We start from the raw sequence: 23870 nt of genomic DNA, 5'->3' as shown, positions 1-23870 counted from the left end.
CCGCGTCAACCCGCGTAAAAGATTGGTTTCCCCCCAAGCACGACAAGAACACAACTCTTGTCCGACTCTTGATCGGCTTTGATCGAATATCCTTTTCGCCCCGCGGCACTGCGAATAATAATCTCCTTACGCGATCACTTTTACGGTCTCTCCTACGGCGAGAGAGCGAGCATAACGGCGACCGAGTCTCGTCTTTCCAACCACCTTTCTTTTCCTTTCATTCCCCGCGAAATGACATTTAACCCGTTAACCGAAGAAGACAAGTCACTCGCTCGCTAATGTACTTAATATATTATCGATCGCATTATCCTTCTATTTTTAACGCTACGCGTTTAGATTTCGTAAGAGCGAAGAGAAGCGTGGTTAAGACTTAATTAAAAGTTAATTATCCATATTTTTATTTCTGGAAGGAGAGAATTCCTCTCATTGAAAAAAAGAAACGACAATTATGGATAAAACATCTAAATTATCACGAGTAAATATATTTCACGAGATACTTCCAAGAAATCAAACGGAGTCCCCGTGATAAAAAGTGCAACAAGCAATTCGACGCGTACAACAAATGCAAGTGATAAAAGAAACGCAATACCGAATTGCATTCCGAATACAGTCTTGTAACGTTAGAACGATCTTCCGCACTGTGTAAATTAATCGTATCGAATGGACGAATACCAATATAACAAATAAAACACTTAATACGTGTATATGTGCGCACGTAACATTACCCATTTTCAATATATCAATCCAGCATATATGCATGTATCAACGCATTTAAGAAGCGTTTAATTTTTCTTCAAAATCAAAAAGAAAAAAGGAAAAACAATTCACGCGCGAATTTCATTGACGCAACGCGTCAATACACGTCTCCAGGCTCCATATCCTTTGAACCCTTTCTTGGCCGCAAACAACGCCAAGCACCGACTCTATCCGCGTTGCATTGGACGGGATTGGTGCATTAGCGGGGGTCGCAATTCGGAATTGTCACGGCCATTACAAGGTCGTGGTGGCGGGAATTCCGCGGGACGGCCAGTCTGGTCGCATCAGGGGGGCCGTAAAAGGGTTGCGCGGTTCCGCGTAAATGTTTCGCAATAATGGCACGCGCGCGTGGAAATTGCGCTTAGTGTTATTCTTCTTCTTCTTCTTCTTCTTCTTTTTCTCTCTCGCGCATGGCGGAGTGGAGAAATTAAACAAGCCTCGTTTGCCAGCCAGAAAGAAGAAACTGGGACGAGCCCGGGCTTTTTTGTTCGCGATATTCTTCGCCCGGACGCCTATTCGACGAAAGGTAAAAACCGTTTGTTTGCTCGCTCTCTTTGAGCACTAATTTCGGGGGTGAGGAAGATTTATGGCGGGAACACGTGCTTTGCCTTGTGTCGGTCTCGTTTTGATCACGAGAGAGAAATAATCGTTTAATTTATTGGCGTTCCACGCTTTGTCTCAATGCAATTAGTGATACACAATAGTGTATCTTTAGAAATATTTGTATTAATTTTATGGTATTCTATTTGTCAGCATATCTTATTTTTCGTATTATAATTCTTCGATATAAATTCTTCGAAGAGATATGTATTATTTATTTTATTCTTAATTACAGAAGAGATCTGCAGAGGGTTGCACAATTGCCTGTGACTCCAAAGAGACGTCCAAAGATTCGAAGCGCGTGGCTGGTGCTCCTGGCTTTCCACCACCGATATTAATATTCCTGGGATCTCTGCCGAAAGATCCGAAAGATAATTAAGATTTGGACAAATTTGGGGAGGAAAATCATCACGTTTTTGAAACGAGTTTTTGAAACACAAGAAGCGTGTTTGGCGATAGGTGTGACGGAGGATAAACATCGAAAGAACGATCCTCCAGAGAAAATGGGGCGCGGAGATTGCACGATTCAAATCGGTTGTCTACGTAAACAACCCCCGTGAAAACCGGCCCAAAGTAGATGGAGAAGTGGAGGAGGGAGTAACAATGGAGGATGCGCTTTAAATGTGCAACTGTTTCATCTTACTTTCGGCCCTCGAGATTCAATGCGAAAGAGATCGAATGAGGCGCTTTGTGGAACGTTGGAATAATGAAGCGGAACTTCTTTCCCCGGAAAAGACTTTTTCGCGCTGTTTCCCTGATTCTCTCTCTCTCTCTCTCTTCCTTCTACGGAGAGAGAACATTTGACGGAAATAACTAGTAGCAAATGCGATTATATCAGATATTTATATTTGTCAGATTTGTCTAAATTTCTTTTAAAACGGTTTATCTACATTTTTCTTTCATATAGATTTATCGTTGATTCAAAAGAACGATTTTTCCAAGAGGATATTAAAGATATTAAAAATTCCTTATCGTTATCGTGAAAGTAATAATATCTTATTTTTTACTGTGCATAATAGGTGCACAAAGATGATCATCCCCAGAACCATTTGGAAAACTTGAAATCGTAATATTTTTTTTTTTTTCTTACTTGTCGAAGGACAAATAAGAATGTTATCATAGGAGAAAAGAATAGAAACAAATTTGTCGCGTGATAAATTACGATCCGCGTGAATAGAACATTTGACGAGGTTGAGATGGAGTAAAATTCATCGGGATACACCGAAACTGAAACGCGTTGAATGAAATTTTCACTTGGCTGCAGTGGCGAATGCAATTTCTCTCCGGGCCGCCTCAAAGGCTTTTGAAAAATATTAAAATTTATACGGCGATAAGTTTAAAATTTACATACTATTTTGCAACTTCTGCCACGGCCACAAGCACCTCTTATAACTTCGTTTAGTGGCGGGGGATGAAACAAGTAATAGACTTGGCGTGGGTAATAAAAGTGTGGGTGAATAAAAATTTCGAAATTTTATCTATTTGTCGAAGAAGAAGAAGAAGAATTTGTCGAGAAGAAATCGGAGAAACCAACTTTTAAACCACAAATCAATATATATATATATATACACATTTCACAAAAGAGCACGAATTTTAACAAATCCAAAGATCGAAAAAAAATCCAAGATACGCGATCGATAACATCGTGAAACGGCGGTAAAATTTTACCAAATCCAATAGAAGAAGGTTGCGAGATCGAGGGAGGGTCATCGACCTGAAGATCGCCCTATAATCCGAGTAACCCCCGTATTCTCTCCCGCTGCAACGTCATTCGATCGCGGAAGAACGCAATACAGGAAAGGAGGAAGCGGGGAAAACAAAGATGAGAGCACGAATAAAGCGCCTAACAACCGACGAGGAGGGGAGCAAGAAAGCCACTAGCAGTCGATGCTTCGAAGAGAGAGAGAGAGAGAGTCGAGGGGGATGAAAACCGGAAAAGGGGTGAACGGAGGGGTCAGTGGCTGGAAAAAGAGGGCGAGAACCGAACATTCCCGTCGCCGTTGTCGTCGTCCGATGAAAAAGTCGCTGGTGGCGCCCGCCGGTCTGGCTAATATTTTACTATCCAACACCGGAGCCACCCACACCCACCCCCATTCGGTTCACCCCTCGCGCAACCATTATACCGTGCCGTTTCTTTCTCGTGGCGTGGCCAATGGCGGCGGAAAAGAGGAAACGAGAGGCGAGGAAACAAGGAGGAAAAGCGTGGGGGAGAGAGGGAAGGGGACATTCGAGGGAACGTGGCCGAGGGGTTGCGCTCGGCTCGATGAAAACGCCCCGAGATCTTTTCGTCTCCTCTTCTTTCGCCGCGATGATGCAGGATGCATCGCCGGTCCAAAGAACTTTCGTTCGCTACTTCCGTGACCGACGTCACGCAAGCGACACGTTCTTTTCTCTTTTTGTTTTTTTTTTTCTTTCTTTGGCGCGAGAAATAAGCTTAAATTCGATCGCTCGATCCTCAGGTTTCTTTAAGTTGTTTAAGTGTAATTTTGGAGTTATATTTTGAAGTATGTATGTATATATAAAGCGATATTTTAATCTGTAAATGCAATTATTTGTTCTTAAAAAGATTTCGTTTTTAATATACGATATAAGGATCGTTGCAGTTGATTCGACTTCGTTAAAAAGCATCGTTAAGACAGTTATGGTTTGGGAAATATTTTAATTTTGTAAAATTTAGTTTATGAAAGACAATATGAATTATATTTTTCTCGTTAGATTAATAATTGTTTGCAACAAAATAGGAAATTAATCGATACATTAAAAAATATATCATATTTCAAAATGAACTTTTTTTTTTGTAATGAAACATCGATCTATAAAAAACTAAACTACTTCCCTCTCGAAACAATGTAAGTTCTACTCAAAACATTTTTCAAATAACATCATTCTGCACATATTATATCGTCCTAAAAATAATTTCAGGTTACGAAATAGATTTACTTTCATCTATCGCATTATTTTCCCCGCTTTTAATCTTAAATCAATCGCCCAGCAACTCAAACAACTCGAATTCGAACAAAGTAACTGGTCCAAACAAGGCGTTTCGCTACAAAAGAGAGTACACAAGGATGTTTGTTGCAAATTTGATTTAGAGACGAGGCGAAAATGATGAAAGTTCTCAAAAGCGCTTTTGGCCGTAACCCTTCGATTAAGTGGCCAACCCTTAATTTCCCTCTCGCTCATAGATGGCTTCGTTCACAGATGGAGTTCCTCGTTCGAATTCGTATCTCTCGATCATTCGATAAAACCTTGTCGCTCCCACCTCGATCCATCTTCCTTAACATCTGGAATAATTTCTCGTTGATATTCGACCGAAATGACTGATGCAATTTTCACCGTGGAGATGGATATACTCCCATAAAGCTTTGGCTTGCGGAAACAATAGCAGAAAGCGTTTGCTTTCAATTAACACGCGTACATTTCGAACGTTTCCTTCCCAATTCAAATGAACGTGCATATAAATTAATACACCTTTGATTCGGTTGTCGTCGGTTGTACAAAGTTGTACCTTAAATTTCATAAATCGATGATTTATTTGTACAAATAGAAAGTAAGTAAAAATATTTCAACTGTTCTCTTCTTTGCTCCGTCTACAATTGTATCGAACAAAAAAAACTATAATAGATGGAATCTTCGAGTAATTTTATTATTGATTCAAAAATATGTATTATTATTATTGGTATTTTGTATCGTTTTCATCGAAAAGGAAAAAAATTTCAATCGCGAAAAAAAAATTCCACAATGAAATACCCAAATTTTATTCAATTTACAATTAGCGATGATTCGAGATCAATTTTTCACAATCAGCAAAGAAAATTTCTATTGTTGATAAGAGACAAAACCGTTTTCCGTATTCGTGTCACGAATATCAAAAATCAACGTTCAACCAGAAAAATTCGTCTTCGTGAAAACCGCGCTTGCGGAATTTCGAGGTCAATTTATAGAGCGATAGACGATTTAAAATTTCACGTATCATCTCCTGTTCCCTATTTTCCGCGAAAAAAAACTCGACGTGACCGGTCCTTTCACGACTAGCTTGCTCCGCTAGTTTTCCAAAATTAATCAATCGCGATCGATCGCGCGACCACCCCGACGAATTTCCGATACTGGTCGGTGAACGTGACCCAAATTCCTGATAATTCGATATACCAACAGCACACACCTTCGATATATGTCCACACGCCGTGTGACACGTACGTCTCCTCCGCTTATCGATTCTCTGTTTCGTGAATTTGCCCAATTACACGCAAAGATTATTGGCCAAAGTTTTCATTGGCGAGAGAAAACTTTTGGATCGAAAGTTTGGAATTACTGACAAAAACTTGATCAAAAGTCAGGGTCAGATTTGAAGTTTTGGAAAGATTCCTTCGTGGTCCAGATAACGATTACTATTGATTCTTAATAGCGTTAATTTTTTGCAATTAATGACGAGATTCAACGCGTATCATCTAACAAATTTTATACGTTGATGTAATTACTTTAATGTAATTTTTCTTTTTTTTTTTAATTTTTCGTTTCTATGAAGTATATTGATTCGAAACTTTTGATACCACACTGACACGACACACTGTTTTAAATTCTAAGATTTCTGTAGAATGTCAAATTTTTAATTTTTAATTTTATTTAGCATTTATTAAGTAAGTAAGAGTGATATTTATGATAATAAAATTGGCAATAACACGATAGATATGATTAAATTTTCATTTTCATCGTGTTAATGGTATAAAATTTACTCGTGTAATTAATTATGCATGCTACATACATCGGTTATATATCGTAAAGAATGGAAATGTTATTGCTTGTGTGTTGAAAATAATTTCAATATGATAAAAGTACCATAAAGAAAATGAGCAAGCGATTCGAGAAATATTAAATGCTTCATTGAAACGAACGCAAGTATTTCTTATTTTCGATTCGAAACTTTTTCTTAAACATTCTCTAGAAAACTGACATTCTTAAAGCGACGCTCACAGTTAGCCGATACTTTCTCTGATTATCGATTCTTCACCAGAAGAATCCGCCAGGCTGCAAGCTAATTAGGCTATTAATCAAATATTTTTTTTTCTTGCAAACTTTCTCAAATCATCCATTTCTTTTATCCATCCTTTTTATTAATTTATTTATACACCGCCGAGTCTCAACTTATTAATCAACTATTTAACTATTTCTAATTCATAATAATTTTGCCTCACGCCTTCTCGAATTTCTAATTTTTCCATAATACCAAGTTTATTTTATTCCTTGAATCTTATTAATTATTAATATTAATTCAAGAGAAATTTTGAGGAACAGAAATGAAAAAAAAAAAATCTATTCAAGAGGGAAAAAATTATAAATATTTCGATTTTATAAAACTCACGAGGAGAATGAAAAATTCTTTCTGTTAATATATTCAGGGAACACCTTAAAGTGAAATCACTCTGTCTCCATCTCTCTTCACCTAACGCAAACTTAAATCGCATTAGATGTAACTTAATAAATAAGCTTCAACTGACATTTTTATATACCAACTCTTAATTTTACTTCTAAAATCAATTCATTTTAATTCCAAAGGAGTCACGAATACATTAATATACTTATATATCATACTTTCTACAATAATCCGAAGGGAGATAATCTTCTGATAATTTTTTTCTTTTTTTCGTTTAAGTTCTTTTTAAATTCACTCAGACAGATATCTGTGGAAAAATCATTTATCAACATCTTTTATAATCCTTTCTTTTATCGTGCAATAGTATACAATCTATCAAACAAAAAAGAAAAAAAAAAAAAAGAAAAAAAGACGAAATATTCTTCTATATTATAAAATATGCATTAGATAACATCATATTTTCTAGAATCAAAGACAGACATCGACTATCGATTATCTAACGAGGCTCGTTTCAAAGTTTCTTACGTACAAGGACGTCAACCAACAATGTTCAAGGAGATTCTTTGATTCTTGCGTGGGTGTTGAAAACATTTGCAAATGCGTGTCCACCTGCGTGGTCGGTTAAAGCAGTCACGCCATCTTGAAAACATAACCTCGCAAGAAGCAAGACGCACTTATCACCGTTCTGGATTAGTTTGAGGTCAATCATCGCCCACGTAACAATTTTTATCGTGGATTATATTCCCTAATAAACAAGACGGTCCTTTTTATATCCCTTTCTTACGCCGTTTTGTCACGCGACAACCCCGCTTGAAACTCGCACCAGAGGAGAGGGGCGCGTTTTTTTAAAAAAAAAAAAAAAAAAAAAAACCACTCGTTATTTTCTTGCAGATATTATATACAATGTTCTCTCGTCTACAGAATTGAGATCTTGCACGATGCCTCGTTGAAATTCCTCTTTATCAATGCGATTTACTCTCTTTTTCCCCTCTTCTTACTTTGAAATATTACATTTTGAATAAACGTTCGTGTTAAGAGAGCGTGGAACGTTTAAGGGAAGATTTATATCATTTTAAATTTGTGCATTCACCAGATGCAATTTCACCGTCTTACATCTTATTGTGCGTGATATTTATGGACGTCTATGCACGTGTTACCGAACTACGAGAACAGAATTTCCATTATTTTGCTTAATCAATTGTATATAGTTGAATAGAGTTAGAAATTCTGTTCTCGTACGTATTATTTTATCGATTAGAGGGATGAGAAACATCGTGGCGCAACTCTGATTCTGAATAGAAAATAAAATTATGCTACAATTTTGTGTTGTTGAACAATATTAAAATTGAGAAACAAAAATATAAGAAAGCTGTTCCTGTTTTAAATATTAATTTTTGCGTATGAGATTCTTGAAATAATCTCTCATCTACATTTCATTGTGAAAAAAGATACACTCTATCTGTTTTTTCTAAAATATCGTATAAATAAATCCAAAATTTATTTTCAAAAATAATCACAATCACAGGACAGATTGGAAATCCAAGGATTAAGTTAGATTAGATTTTTCACTCGATTAAATTATTGTTACATTCAATTTTTTCAATGATAATTACAAAATGTGATGCAAGAATTTATCTAAACTCAATATCACAACAAATATTACAACAACTCCATGAACTTTTCTTAACAAATTTCAAACTTGAAGTTTCGTTAAAACTTTCCTTTACTCTTCAACAATTGCAAAGAACTTCAACTAGCCATGTAACATTATTTTTTTCAGATTTTTTTCTTCCTAAATCTACTAGATTTATTTATATATATATATATTTTTTATTTAGAAAACTCCATTACGTAATATGTGTTTCAAAAACTTTACTTTTTCTTATTCAATTAAAAATGTATCAATCTATCAACTATAAATATTTCTTTCAAAATTTTAATACATTCTCATAGATATACTTTTTGAATTTGATTCAATAATTTTAAAAATAAATATAAAAAAATATACATATACCATCTAAAGGAAGAATTTCCATTTGAGAATCACAAATAATTACCACGAAATTAAAATAATTTCTTTTTAAATGAAGATCATTGATAGCTAACAGGTGAATATAATTATACCAAAAATATAATTGAAAATGTGAAAGATAATTTTAAATTATGAAAAAAGAGGAAAGTAATAAACGGCACGAAACCTTAATCGCGTGAAACATGCGGCATTTCCCTTATCGAAAATCAAAAAAATACGATTAAAGTAAGGTTCGAAGTTTCAATCCCGCTAATCGCAAACACAATTAACGGGATCGCCCTCCATGAATCACCCTCTACCCTCTACCCCTTTGAAGATACACGGCTATAAATCGTTCCATTTTGCACGCTGTTTTCCCCGATATCGTCGCGACGAGGCGTACCAACAAGATTCCAAGGAAAGTTCTCTCTATCGGTGGATTGAACAAAGGGGAAAAAACTCTTCTCCGGTAGAAAGATTTCTTGGAACGATCCCCGTTTCCAGAGTGCTCGAGCTGTGTATGTATTCCATGTTTTTCATGAGTTCCTTTCATCCCCTTTCCTCCAGGAAACGCCTCCTTAAGCAAACACGGAGACGTATATATCCCCTATAATGTATCTTTGATACGAAAAATTCAATCAAGTCTCCTTTGATCCTTTATTTAATCTTCGTGAAAAAAAAAAAGAAAGGAAGAAAGAAAGAAAGAAAGGAAGGAAGAAAAAATAAAATCTTCGAAAAGATAACAGACGCCAAATTTTTATACGTAAGGTAAATTAAATCCTTGATTATATTAAAATACGATATTTCAAAAAGAAGGAAAAGAGAATAAATAATATACGAATATAAAATAAGAATGAATAAATAATTAGTCTCGAATATCATAATAATAAAAACTTAAACAAAAATTTATTTTTATTGAAATACCGTGTTTTTTTTTTTTTTTTTTTTTTTTTTAGTGATGAATATTATGATCGTTTGACGAATATTGAAATATTTCCTTGCCATAAAAATATAGATTTCTTCGCTTCTTATTTTCAATTTCTCGATCAACGCTTTTTTTTTTTTTTTTTTTCATATTTTCTCGTACACAATAATCTGCCAATTTTAATTTACTTTTTTCGAAAAACCAAACCTTCCAAACTTAATTTACTCCATTCTTCGAACGGAAGAAAAATGATGTATCCTTCTTTTTCGATTTATATTTTTAAAACATTATCGAGATCAGTTGTGTCATCAGAGATGAGGGAAGAGAGAATATTAGTTTACTCTTCTTAACTCTCCATAAAGCTGGGGAAACTATTAAACCGATTTAATGTTTCGCAATTGGCCGATAGGTACTTTTCATTTTTCCTTGATCCAGGCTATTCTCTTCGCCAGGTTTATTGGTTTCCCCTTGGCGAACAAAATACTCGGCCTTATTGCGAATAAAGGCGGCCAAGATCCTATCGAGCACCTGATTTCGCGGCATTCGAGATTACAATGAATGGAACGTAAGACTGCTCTTGCACTTTCACGATATTGGAAAGCTGATCCCGCAAGACGATATCACCGAACGTTTAAAATTCACAATCAGACTCTTGGTTATCCTGTTGTTGTCAAGCAACTATCAGTTGAATCGGTGTTTTCAACCCCTTGGCTGGCGAGAGAATCGACAACTCGAGATATTATTTAAAAACTGTGAAACGCGTCGGTGAATCTTAAAAATTAAACATTGACGTTAATCGATGAAAGTTGAATAAAACACGATGAAACACGAAGAAATCTTCGTTCTTTTCGTTCTCTTATAATTATGCAATGTCGTGTCCGTTGAATTAAGAAGAGTCATCATTCTGTTCAATTATTCCACTTCAGAATTTTCAATTTCAAATCAGCCAAAAATGATGAAACGTTATAACGTTATATCATAGTAATTCCTCTTAAGAATTTCTCGCAAGATTTATTGTATTCTCAAGAAATTACAGAAGAACATTTTAAGGTGTTAAGGATAAGAGAAAAAAAGCTGTTTCGCTGTAAATGCTTAAAATTACCAGGTATAAAGAATACCTGGTCATCTGAGAGATTTTAGAAAGCTGTGTTTGACCGTCTCCTAGATAAATGTCAGCACGTCAAAGGGATAAAGAACATGGAAGAGAGAGAAAGAGAGAAGAACGTAGACAATTAAGAGTGAAGATATCCTTTTGACATTTCTTCCATTTACATAATACTTGCCATTTAACTTTTAATTTATTTGAAATATTCCAAAATAATAGGAGATGAGTCAAAATTTCTTTATAAGTATTCAGAGACAGGATCAAAATCTCTAAAATTTGTCTCTTCGAGTATCTAAAGAGATACTTGGAAAAAGTCTGTCTCGTTTAATTCACGAAAAAGTTTTTAAAGGCGAGAACGATATTAATATTTAACAACTTTCGTCAATAAATATTCCCTTCTTTCAAGAAGAATTTCTCTCGATGAGACGTGCCTTGAAAAATCTGTCTCCTCACCCCTAAAGTTTCTTTGCTGAAATTAAAACGAGCATCGAAGTGCAATCTTAAAAATTTCTCTCTTCGAGTCTCTTTGATCGTTTCGAAGAAAAAAGTCTTCTAAAAATCTGTCCTTCCAAATCATGAAACCAAGGAATACTATTTCAGGATCAACGTGGAAGAAACTCGACGGTTCTTCACTGGTCGACAATAGACAAAATCCTAAGATGAGATGATTCGCGATCGAAATGACGAATCTTTATTCGAACGAAATGGATAAAATTGGGAAAAATCATCCATCTCTCGCCTCGCCTCGACGCGAAGAACAATCGTGGACGGAAGCGCCACGAGCAATTTAAGGGTTGTCGGTCCGCTGAAGGGCCGTACACCGAATAAAAGCAACCACGTGCATCTGACACCTTCGAGATTCCCCCGACTTACAATGCCACCACCCCCTCTTCCACTCGAGGTTTCAAGGATTTACCTACCTCGGGGACGGTTTAAGGATTCCGCGAAGCTACCTGGGGATCCGATAATCTCCGGGGAATCTCGAGAGTGAGAATTTAACGAGCTGGATGGATGCTTGATTTTTCTATATATTTTACGTGTATTCTTTTGTGTAAAAGTTAAGGATCACGATCGTTTCTATGCAATTATTCTTACTTTTTTATTCATCATTCGTCGATTCATAAATTTGGGATTTTTATCCAAGTCTTATCTAGCTTGTATTTCTCAAGTGTAGGATATTATTGGATTTTTTTTTATCGTATATAAAATCAAGATATCAAGCAAATACAAATGTTTGTCGCGAATGTTTTCTGTGAATCGATTGAAGAATGAAGAGGATAATAAAGATCGTTAAACTTTTTTAAAAAGAAGTTTCTCGAGTAGTTTTGGGTTTCTTCTCTAGTTTATTTCCATGCCTTTTTTTTTTTTTTTTTATTAAAACTACTGCGCTTCGATCCTTCAAACTTGGCAAAATCTATGCGCGAAAAACAAATTTGCAATATCACGGGGCAAGGAAATGGGCGATGAATAAGTATATTTGACCCGTTCGGAATTACACCGAGCCATAAAATAGACGGTGAATGCGGCGTCGAATAAAAATTCTGGTTATAAAAAACGACTAAAAAGCGGCTTCACTGACTAAAACACTCGTAGAAACATAAAGAATCTCATGTGCATAAATTTCATGCACGTGAAACGAGAAAATTTCATGCATTTTCCATAGATAGAGGTACTAAATGCACGTTTTGTTTAAAACGAACATAAAATATATATATATATATATATAAGTTTGTCCGGAAATTAATTGCGGATTTTAACACAACAAACTTGTGTTTAAACTTGTATAACTTTAATGAGATAGAATTTATTTAATCGAGATAAAAATCATTACGGTAATAATAATCCCGATTAGATTCAAGTTGATCTCGCATATTTCGCAAGATTTGCTTTCTTATTATATTACGAAAGATGGTTTCCTTTTATCGTTAACAAAGTTGATCAAAAACATGTTAGAAGATACAATAAAGAAAAAAATATTAGATCATTAAGAATTTATCCATTTTCGTCAAGAATGGTTAAAATAAAGTTTCTCCAATCTGTATTTATAATTTACTTTGCTGCAGCAAATACGATATCTTCGTGAGATTCGTTTTTCCATTTTTTTTTTTTTTTTTTTTTTAATTTCTATCGGGAAGAAAACGAAGAAAACGTACTACGATGGTCGAGAAATGGTTACGACACTACCTATTATCGAGTTCCACATTTTTGCCTCTTCATGGCTTCGTCCACAGATAAAGAAACGTTCTACAACTCCTAATCCTCTTTCTACCTCCGTGTAATCTCCCGATCGAAAGGAATCTCCTTCGAATGGAAACATTATCAGGAAACAGGCCACCTATCCCCCCTCCCCCTAACCTTCCCTATTTCCCTCAGGAAACTCTACAAATTCTGGAACACTAAGGGAAGAAAGAAAGAAAGGAAAAAAAAAAAAAACCAAATGGAAGGTAAATACACGAAATTTTTGTTTGCAATATTCCTTCGAATGTAATAATCTCTCGAAAAAAAAGAGATCTGTATCTTCAAGGAAGCGTGTATCGTGAAAATGTTGGAAAGCTGATTGAACCGGCGTGAGTCGAATTAAGAAGACCTCAAAGACAAGAAATATTGTTTCTCGAGATATCCGTCTCCAACCGTTTCGAACGAAAAAATTCTTCAAAAAAACATTAAAGACCGTAAGATGCGAGCTTGCATAGAAATCCTGAAACGACTTTTCGTTAAAAAATATCCAAGAAGTTTATCCGGAAAGAAGAGCAACGGAGGGGAGGAAGGGAGGAGGAAGGGAGGAGGAGGAAAGGGAAGAAACTTCTCTGGGGAAAAGTCGAAAATTAAAGGCAAGCTATCGCGCAAACGAGAAGATCCCTTTTTCCTCTCGCGAGGAGAAAATTTTTTTCCCACTCTGAGAAACTTTTAAAAAGCGGAGGAACAATCGACAAAAGGATCCTCTCCTCCTCGGGGAATTATTCACAACATGCTAATAAGGAGTCGAACGACTCGAGGTTGAAGCCTCTCTCTGTGTTCAAGTATGCAGGGCGTGGACCACGGCTGCCAGATGTGTAAACCGTACTAGCAAACAAAAGCATGATAATTGAAAACGCGTGGACGAAGGGGATAATTAAAGAATGACGGACGTGTGAGTCATTTGATGATGCCCACGCTGGAGGAACGTGAGAACGTAATCACGGATTACGACAGAGGTTTCAACGGTTGTTAAAAATGAATTTCGAAGAAGGGATTATGAGTTACATTCAATCAAAATCTAGGATATAGGATATTTTTGAAAAATCGAAAGGATGGTAAACCGATTAAAAATGAATTTTGAAATTTGATTCTTTGTCTATTGTATCGATGACAGATAATTGATTAATTATTGCAAATTGTTCCAGATGAAGTAATAGAATTCTTGAATGTAGTTTTGACGTTTTCAAGGATTGTCTTAATAAATTCGATATATCTTGTTTCAAGAATAAAAGCACGATTACACATCGTTATTACAATTTATTGATTTGATTAATTCGATTGATTATTATTAATAATCCCTTCGTTTATTTTTTGTCAATCGTAAATTTTTTTAACGGAAGATTCCACTTTCAATGGAAAAAATATAGTATAAATTTATACAGAGGCCTTCGAAGATGTCAAAAAGGCAAGTTGCAATTTAATCCAACCTCGCCTTTCTAAATGGATTCTACATTAATAAACAATGTTGTCTATCTCATCGATCAAGCCCACTCTCTCTATTTTTTTTCTTTTTTTTTTTTTTTTTAATAAATAAAAGTAATCTCAAGGAAGGAAAAAAACACTGCACGAAAGAAAAAAAATTGTTGAAACACAATTAGAAATGATGATAATCTTAAACGTTCCAAGGACTCGAGATATTATCTGTAAGAAGAAAGATTCTGGCATTTTAAAATAAAATTCCTTAATATTATTCGTCACAGACCGTATATAAAAAAAAATGATGGAAACAAGGTCGCAACGATTTAGATTTCACGAATGGTAAACGTGGACAGGAATAATCTGATCAACATCTTGATCAGAACACCTTGTTCGGGGATAAGATTTTTGCTTTCTCATCGTCAGAAAATTTAAAATATAAAATATAGAAGAATACCTTATCTATGATAAAAAAAAAAAGAGCGCAAACGTATTGATTAATTTAATAAAGGAAAAAAAAAAAAAAAAAAAAAGCTCACGAAAAGTTCACGATAAATATACAGCGATACAAATTTAAATCGTCTAGAAACGTGATAGTCGATTCAGATTGCTCGAAATATATTCCTCGTTAAATCTGGTTTCGTTTTTTTTACGCTTTTTATATTTTTCCCCCTATTTCGTTCTTTTTCGAATTTTTTTGTGTGTGCGTTTTTTTTCTCTCTCCTTTTTTCCCCCCCTTCCTCCCCCTTCCATAACCAAAAGCCACTTTTTTCCTGCCGCACGAACGCTCCGAGACGAAATAAATCCGACGACCTACATATAAAACAAAATCTCATTCAGGTTGATCGTGACTCATTGCAGCTTCGCGTTAAAACGGAATGAAAAAAAAAAAAAAGAAAGAAAGAAAGAAAAAAAAAGGAATAAAATAAATAAATATATAAAGTTAATGAAACGAACGTGCGCATCGATACAATGGTCGTTTCGTGACTAACGAGCGACAATTTGACAAAGAAAATCGATAATTCGATACTGGCGGCTGTTCTTTTAATAATAATTTGGAACAAGAGTTGGAAATAAAGATTTTTAATCCTCTCTCGTGATTAATTCACTTTCGATATTCGATGCAATAATATTACGCAATAATAATAATAATAATAATAATAATATTGTGTAATTTGTTACTGGATAATTCTATTAAAATTATTATAAAAATATCTGTTTACCCACGTATGCACGGTACAAGTGTACAATAGAAAATTTACGATTTCTTCACGCTTCATCTAACTACTCGACTCGCTGCGAAACATAGAATTGGAATGAAATATGAAAGTACGAAAGTGCACGAGCCTCCGACAACAATATTTCCGCAACAGCTTCTAAAACTGTGCGCCTTAAGCGCGTAACCGCGTAACCCCACTCATATGCAAATCAATAATCCTGTCAGCTCTGAGGCGCAAAAAGTAACTGCAAACCCTATCAATCCACCTTTCAACCACTCGACACAACCTCCTTCTGTCATATCCCCCCCCATCCACTCTAACCCATTCCAAGTCGATGACACATGCGACCCATCCATATATTGTCTAATGCAACCGATGACGCAACCTTATGCTCAGAAAATTGATCGTGATTATTCAAGGAGATGAAAAAGGAAAAAAATTGAAAGTAACGATTGTAAAGAATTATTTCGCGAGAAAAAGGAAAGTAATCCCGTTTTTCTCCACGGATATTTCGAAGAAGGAAACTAAAACGACTTTATTAATTGAATAATTAGATATATCAATGGAAACGATATTTACACTCTTTGTAACCGCTTCTTTCACGGAATTCTAAAAAAAAAAAAAGAACACCGTTTTTATCTGTCGATATATTCGAATTCTAATCCAACAATATACCACGTCGCTGATCAATACAACAATAATGCAACATCTCGAACGAGTTAATCTTCGTGCACGGTTATCAAGATGGAATTAAGGAACGGGGAAACAAGGCTTTGCAAACGAGACGTGGAGGAGCGTGTTAGAGGCAAGAAGGATCGTGTTCGCCACACCTTCTAAAGCAGTTTCGCGCGGTCATAAACAATAAGCTCGCGGAGTCGATCAGGCGAAGCCTGATTGCAAGGTGAATGGATGTGACACCGGGGCAGAGGGGGGGGGGGGGAGTTGGCAAATGTGTCGGCCGGCATTCCCCGCGTTCCTGCCACCTACAACGTTCAAGGCGATTCGCTTCACCTGTCTTTGCTGCATTGCACCAGAACGCAACATCCGTCGTTCCTGGAACGACGATCGTCCACTGCCTTTACGACTTCTTGCCTCGTATTCGCTTTTACCCGGGGAAAAGCGAAATTTTAAGTATGGACGAGCCCTTAAGACCGCGATTCCCGGTAAAATAACGTTGAAATGGATCGTTCGACGAAGAGACTGCTTCGAGAGTAACGGGGGAAATTTTCGTTCTTAAAAGATTTAACGTGAAAGATCGGTGGGGCATTATAGATATTGCAGATGTTTTGTAGAAATTTAATTGGAAATATATTACTTAGAGATATTACTTACTTCTTTTTCGCGATATTCACGAACGAAAGAAACAAACGAATTCGAGAACTGTCGAATTCCATTGTGCAAGAAGTAGATAGTAAAATGGAACGACAGAATTTCTTTTTATCGTTATTTTTTATCTTTCATATAACTTTGCCCATCCCCATCGTCGATTAATTTCAATCGAAACGAAAATGGAATTTTATTTTTGAAGATATATAAAAATATCCTGTTCCAATATACGATTGCGCGTTTCTGAAGAATGAAAGTGTATTCAATTATCCTGTCGCGAATAATCATTTCGTCCATCTAAAAATGTACAACAATGGTTCATATTTGTTTGTTGAGTCAACTTTTAATCGAGTAAGAGGGAGTAGAGATAAATTTTTCAAAACTCGAAGAATTATTCTTCTGTCCGACATATTCTTAACACTCTTGCGATTACAAATTAATTCGTGATATATGACAATGATGCAATATTCCTTTATCATCGATATAAAGCCGCATTTACATTGCGCAATACTCCTCCCTCTTAAATCGTTCAAAATTAATATAAATTACGTTTCAATCGGATAAAATAGAAATCAATTGGTTCGATCAAATGACTAATGTAAATGCAGCTTAATATTATGATCAAAATACAATAGAAAGCAAATGCGTGCACCAATCAATAATAATATCTCGGTATCAAAGTACATGCACAAGATTTTAATCCTTGCGCAAAATCGCGTAACAGAACAAATCATGAGAATTGAAACCTCAAATCAATATAGATTGCATATTTCTTATGTTATATGCATATTTTACATCAGAACTGGTTCTGGTTCATTTAGTACCATTGTGTACTAACATATCAATATTAGATAGCGAGCAGATTTATAATTCAACCTATTTATGTTAGTACATTTCCACAATAACTTCTTGCAACTCACTCAGAAGTAAAGAAAAAAAGAATAAAATACATTCATGGAGTACAAATTATTTTTATCCTTTAAAATGCGCTATCGACCGTAATTCATTATGCTTTGCATAAATGATGAGATAAATAATTATATTTTACACCTTAAATGAAATATTGTTGAGTGATAAAAAAAGTCGCAAATATAAAAACAATAACACAACAAGACACCATCTTCTTTGATCCATGAATTTATCTTTTGCGAATTCACGGTAAATAAAATTCAATTTCTCGATCCCCCTAATCAACGAATAAAAAATCGTACAAAATTAACAATTCAAGGAAACGGGAACAAAACAGTGGCGCGTAAATCTCCGGATACGTGTGTGCGTTCCCCTGTACAGAGACAAACGAGAGATAAGGAAAGGAAAGGCGGGAGCTTCGTTACCCACGATTTCCGGTGAATTCCATCCGGCCTCGACCAATTACCGTGCACAGCACCAGTGCATGCAGTGACAAGAAAATTGTATATAGGAACGAAATTCTCTCCGCGAGATTTCGCCGCCACTTTATTCCTCGCTAAGAGGTTTATAAAAGCTTCCTAGAGAGACAGGCAAGGCTCTCCTCCGCCCGCGGTTTCCGGCGCGAGTAAATTCGAGTTTACGAACACCTTCGTGCGCGCTTACCTGCGACCTATAAAGGGCCGTTTTCGAGGAGCGTGTGTGCTCGTCATAAATATCTGGTCGAACCGGTATTCGGATTACACGGGCCGAGATGTGCGGTCGCGAGATGCTTCGAAATTTATGAAAAGCGTATTGAGTTTTTAAAGGGTTCTTAATGGCCGTTTTTACCCCTCCCCCTGTAAAAACTGTGCTGCTGGATCATCGTTCCAGTTTTTCCTCGTCGTTTCTCTTATTTTTTTTTTTTTATTCCTCTCGTTACGGCTCCTTTTTTTTTTTACTTGTTATCTTCATTTCTGACGGAGTTGGTACACGCTTTGCTCGTACAGCGAAGTGCATAAATATAGTAAAACGACGAGTATTACGGACGAAATTTTGCGGAAATTAGTGGCCAGTCATTGTTTGAAAGACGGTCTAATGACTTTCTAATTGAGAGAGAGGGAGAGAGAAAGAGAGAAGGGGAAAAAGGATTAAAAAATTGCGATTCGACTTTGATGAAAGTGGAGACTTGTCTTGCGATATTTAATCTCATTAACTCGCACACGTTTCGTATTTAAAATTGAAGTTGAGATTAAATTTCTAATTTTTGGCGAATTAGCTTAGCTTCTTATCGTATGTTCAATCCAAGGCACGTTTTCAATTGCACAAGTGAACAAAAGATTCGATCTTTTGAAATTCGTTTTGATCAACGTAGAGCCTCGATTATATGCTAGATTGCGATTTATTCGTGGCCTCGATTCATCAACTATGTTTCGATTATCTGAGAATAACTCCCATAAGATACGAAAAATCGCATGATCAAACGTTTCCGTTGGGACTCTCATATAACGAGATCGTTCGTTTATCCAATAGAAGTCTATACCTAATTCACGCGTCGTATGAAAATATTTAACGCGATTTCCAATTGATTAATTGCATCATAAAGATATTCGTGTGAGTAGAAACATCGAATAAAACTCGAAGAATTTGCTATATATATATCTAACTAGTTTTGATTCAAATTTCAATTATCTCGATCTATCTAATTCACTTTGTGAACCTCTACACTCCTACACAGCCTTTAATAATACGAAACTTTAATGGTGATATTCAATTAGAGAAATAAGGCTGTAAATATAACTCGCGTATCTCTAAACGAGTATAAACACGTGAACTGTATTAAGGACGTTGATCCTTGAGCCGCGTGATGATATCCACCAACTTTACACACCCATTCAGATTTCGAATAGCAGACCGAGAGAAGAGGGATTGTGTAAAAGGAAAAGGGGTTGGAGCACGAAACACACTCGGTCGAGTAGCTTCCAGGACAAAGGAGATAATCTAGTGATCTCGAGTGTCCCGTGTCTGTGCAGACACGGGAAGACGGGAGGGAGAGAAAAGCGTGGAAAACACGCGAGAAATGTACAGGTTGCAAACGAAAACTCGCGTGACAAAGGCGAGGATTGGAGCGGACAAGGATGAAAATATCAGGCAGGAAACAATCGTTCCAATCTTCCTCGCGTTGAAAAGTTCAAGGTTCGGAAAATGATGGTGGTGGTGGTTTGATATAAAAGTGTAAATAACAGTAATTATGCAAATCATTATCGGGGGAAATCGTTCGATAAGATTATCATTCTCTTTGATCTCTGATTGGAAAGGGTTATCAATCTTTGTAATCGTTGAAATGTTGAACTTTCGTTCAACGTGTTTCGATCGTAAAGGAAATTATTAATAGGAAGAAAGATGGGATATGTATATTTCAAAGTGAGGAGGGAAGGAAGAATTATAGTGCATTCGTTTGAAGCTCGATCTTAATATTACATCGAATCGAAAATGAAGATAAATTGAACAAAGTAATACGTTAAAGTTGCCGTAAAATTCTCTGATGTTTCTAAAAATTTCTCTCTCTCTTTTTTTTTTCTCTGTAATATATCAGGTTTTATCCCTTATACTTTTTTAAAAACTATCATAATTTTTTTTTTTTTTTAGAATGAAGTTAATTTTAACTTTAATAATAAATTTTATCATTTGTGATATTTTATACACGTTGTGCATTTATAGAATATTCTAACGCAGGAATATTAACCTTCGTAAAACTGTATGTTCCGTCCATTTGATGTTATTTAAATTATTTTTATGGAAGAATCACCAAGTGATTTGATTATTTAAAATATAATTAGCGCGTAACGTGATTAAAATATAAAAGATATAATTTGTATCTAATCTAATCAATATTGTTAATTCATAAATTTCACACGAAACGTTCTCGAAAAATTGAAAGAGAAACCGAAGGAGGAATATTTTTTGGGAAAAATTATTTAAAATATTTCATTTTCGATAAAAAAAAAAGGGGGGAATGATCGTAAAAGATATGCTAGGATATCTAAGATAAAAGAAGAAAGGATGGATAACGAAAGGACGCGGCTCGACACGGAACTGCACCCACCTCGATAAAATATGCACCACTCGATATCTATTATTACTATTACGTTCTCGTGACGGTGGTGGTGTTCGTGTCATAAAGTATGAACGAACGCAACAAGAGAAATTACTATCGCGACCCGAGGTAAGTAGTAATTTATGAGGAACAATAGGTCGTGAAAAAGAGCGGGTGCAACCGGTACGCTCGTTTACCTTCGCGCCACTAGGTCACACGGTATTCTCCTCTCTCCCGTGTCAGATCGATACCAGGAATTCTTTTCCATTACGCCACGAGATAATCGATTTTCTCTCCGATGGAAAGCGCCCGCCGGCGTGTATACCTATAAACCGCATCCCGCCAAGGAACAGAGAGAAAGCAGACAGACAGAGAGACGGATTGCGGTTCGCGACACAAGGCTGCGGCTCGATTATTGAAATTACAAAACGGGAATAGCACGATCCGCAATAACGTGGCTTTAATGAACGTCGTTTCGTGGCATGCCTCGTGAAGGCAAACTTCTGCTACCAGTCTTTGGATATAATGGAAACACCTGTACACATGGATTCTAGTTGCGATTTAAATTATCCGGCCGTTTCGTTTATCTCTGTCTGCGCTTTGATTTCGTTTTAATTATTTAGGAAACGTGAAATTGTAAAGGATGAACAATTCGAACGGGGGGGACGAGATAAAATTTTTATACGATAGATGAATATTAAATGGGGAGAGAAAATGTATGAAGTGTATCGTGAACAGGATTTTGATATCTATAATAATAAATAATCTTTGGGCTACGGTTTCGTATTCGGAAATATTAATGAACACCCTTGCAGGTAGGTAGAAAAAATTATTGATTTCTGATCCTTTCGAGTTTTAAAATTTCCAGGGAGGAGTAATTTCAGATTTTATATAATAGAATGAAATAGAAAAAATCCTGATCCATCACTGATAAATAATAATGTGAAAAATAATTTTCAATATATCTTAACTGAAAATATTATTCTCTTAATAGTTTTAATCCAATTTATTCCAACACGATTTTTATCTATGTCGCAAAATCTTATTTCTCGAAAAAACAAATTTATCTCTAATGCTAAATATAACTTTTCCATTCGAATTTTAATTTTCGAATTTCAAGAGCGTTTCCCTGTAAATGCAGATTAAGAAAATAAAAATAGAATTTTGAAATTTTTACCCCGTTTTTGATCCCTCCTTTCCAAGTGTTAAACTTCAGAACCCATTGTTCTGTGCACGATGAAAACGTAAGCAGTGCAAAAAGAGCCGGATAAAAATTGAATGGCAATTCCATACGGACGTGCAATTTTATTTCCATTTTCAATCGAACCCGACAAGTCACGAAGGTACAAGAAAAAGAAAGAAAAGTTTCCACTCGAGAAATATAGAAACAATTGTTATCGAATCAAGTCTGATCGATTGGCTTCGGTTACGGTAAATAAATGATAAGCTTAATTCGTATCGGAGAGTTTCTTCGAGCACTTCCGAACTGAAGGTAGAACAAAAGCTATATTTCTGATTTTACGATCGATTCTATCGCTGTGTATCATCTTATGTGATTACGATTGTCACGTTAACCCTTTACACTCGAAAGACAACTATCACTTGTCGATCGAATTCGTACAGAATAAATAATTGAGAGGCAAAATTGAAAGATGTATTTGTAAGAAATATATATTTTTTTTTTTTACCAAATTTTTTAAAAATCTTTATACAGCTGATATTTTTCAAAAATGAAACAATTATTAAAATTTTCCTCGGAATAATGTATCGTTAATTATATAACAATAATCTATCGTTGATTTAACATTTTATTTTATATATACACTACATTATACATACTACATACGTATGCATATGTAAATTTTTCGAGTGTAAAGGATTAAAATTGATACATATAGAATGCAAGAAACGAAAATACAAACAAACGAACGTGCGCAGAAATTACGATCGAAGATTGATCGTGTAAAAATATCGACGAAACGAAGGTTAATTTATATAAATTAGCTCTCCAAAAAGAACTAAAGGAATAAAAAGACGCTCAAATAAATAACTGATAAATCAACAAATATTCGACGAATATTCGACTAAATACGATGATATATATATTTCTTCTAATTAGAGATCTTTTACGAGGGTAGTTTAACCAGTTACGTTTCCACGAATAAACAGAAGCAAAATTTGGATCAGCATAATTAACTGGATCGTAGATATTTGTATCCTTCAATATAGATATAATCGTTATGAAATTATTATTTACGGTTGAAAGACACAGATAATTAATTCAGCAGAAAATATATTGCATCGATAATGGAAATTTCGAATTTTCTATATTTCTTTTTAATATTTTAATAATGAATAGAATGATAGTAAATGTTAATAATGATCTACCACGAATGATATAAAATTTTTTATCAAATTTTTTTTCATATCAAAATAAATTATTAATATTCTCCTTATTTTACAAAAAATTTTCATATGTTTATTTATTTTCTATATATAATATGTAAAAATATAAATTTTTCATTTAATGGAATCATAGCTAATGAAAATTTGTCAAATAAAAATTGTCTTGATATTAAAATCTTCGAAATTTTAATATTTTTCCAATACTGCAATTTGGAAGTAATTTCATGTCATAATTGGAATGTTGATAAAATTATTAATTAATAATTTATTTTATTTATCTAATAATAAGATACTCACAAGATAGCGAGCAAATAGTATCCTACCGTCTTCTCATGAGCGAAAACGCGATGTATTTTCTCGCGACATGATGTTCGTGGAAAACACTATGTTGTTTACGAGGTAACGAAGGGGAACAACGACGAAAAAAAGCAATTATCGCGAAAGCGAAGCGTTATTGGTAAGTGGTTCAACAGTTTCTCACGCAGGAAAGCTGACGCAACGCGTGTTTTCTACT

General features: G+C 35.2%; 1 protein-coding gene and 1 long non-coding RNA gene across 2 annotated transcripts in view; one reads left to right on the top strand and one right to left on the bottom strand.

Annotated features, from left to right (window-relative positions):
- The window catches only part of LOC147658302 (uncharacterized), a 71236-nt gene extending 68841 nt beyond the window's left edge, over positions 1-2395 (top strand). Inside the window, exon 3 of the long non-coding RNA XR_015290703.1 lies at positions 1592-2395. This is a non-coding gene — a long non-coding RNA (uncharacterized LOC147658302). The remainder of the gene's footprint in view (positions 1-1591) is intronic.
- The window catches only part of Cow (Proteoglycan Cow), a 174026-nt gene that overhangs the window by 147605 nt on the left and 2551 nt on the right, over positions 1-23870 (bottom strand). The gene's annotated exons all lie outside the window — the stretch shown is intronic.

Source organism: Apis florea, unplaced genomic scaffold, assembly GCF_048593485.1.
Source record: "Apis florea isolate Af1SG1 unplaced genomic scaffold, ASM4859348v1 contig_2291_pilon, whole genome shotgun sequence".
NCBI lineage: Eukaryota > Metazoa > Arthropoda > Insecta > Hymenoptera > Apidae > Apis > Apis florea.
The sequence above is the reverse complement of the archived record's forward strand: the minus strand, read 5'-3'. Positions and strand labels throughout refer to the sequence as shown.